Source organism: Primulina eburnea, chromosome 15 (genome assembly GCF_022965805.1).
Source record: "Primulina eburnea isolate SZY01 chromosome 15, ASM2296580v1, whole genome shotgun sequence".
NCBI classification, from domain to species: domain Eukaryota; kingdom Viridiplantae; phylum Streptophyta; class Magnoliopsida; order Lamiales; family Gesneriaceae; genus Primulina; species Primulina eburnea.
Genome location: NC_133115.1, coordinates 15,459,461 through 15,460,122, shown reverse-complemented (window position 1 = coordinate 15,460,122; position 662 = coordinate 15,459,461). Strand labels below are relative to the sequence as shown.

The 662-nt window shown below is 27.8% G+C and overlaps 1 non-coding gene across 1 annotated transcript; it reads right to left on the bottom strand.

Moving 5' to 3' along the window:
* Positions 1–551: 551 nt before the first annotated feature.
* On the bottom strand, positions 552–662 carry LOC140815760 (small nucleolar RNA R71). Its single transcript, XR_012114407.1, has one exon. It is a non-coding gene; the product is annotated as a small nucleolar RNA R71 (small nucleolar RNA).

The following is a 662-nucleotide window of genomic DNA, read 5'->3' as shown; positions in this document are numbered from 1 at the left end:
GGTATAAATTAAGTTTATATTTGTTATTTATGTTTTATTTATAAGTATTGTGTGTTTTTACTTGTATGAGTGTTTGGAGTCGAAAAAAAAGTGGTAGACTTATTCGAGTATCTGAAAATAATTTAAACATGGATGATAATTCAAATAATCAAGATAATGATAATAATAATAATAATAATAATCAAGAACATGATCAATTAAGAACACTTAGGCACCATATGAACCCTATTAGAACTAGTGCCCCATCTTGTTTAGTTTTTCCTCCTGACGCATCAAATTTCAACTTTAAACCTCAAATTATTCAACTTTTACCAAATTTTTCATGGCTTAGATTCTGAAAATCCATATTTGCATCTAAGAGAATTTGAGGAAGTTTGTAACACTTATAATGATCAAAATTGTAGCATGGATATAGTTCGATTAAAGCTTTTCCCTTTTTCTTTAAAAGATAAAGCTAAAACATGGCTACAAAATTTAAGATCAAGTTCAATAAGATCATGGGAAGAAATGCAACAACAATTTCTCAAAAAGTTTTTCCCTTCCCATAGAACAAACTCTTTTAAAAGACAAATTACAACTTTTTCTCAAAAACAAGGAGAAACGTTTTATCAATGTTGGGATAGATATAAAGAATTACTTAATACATGCCCACATCATGGTTT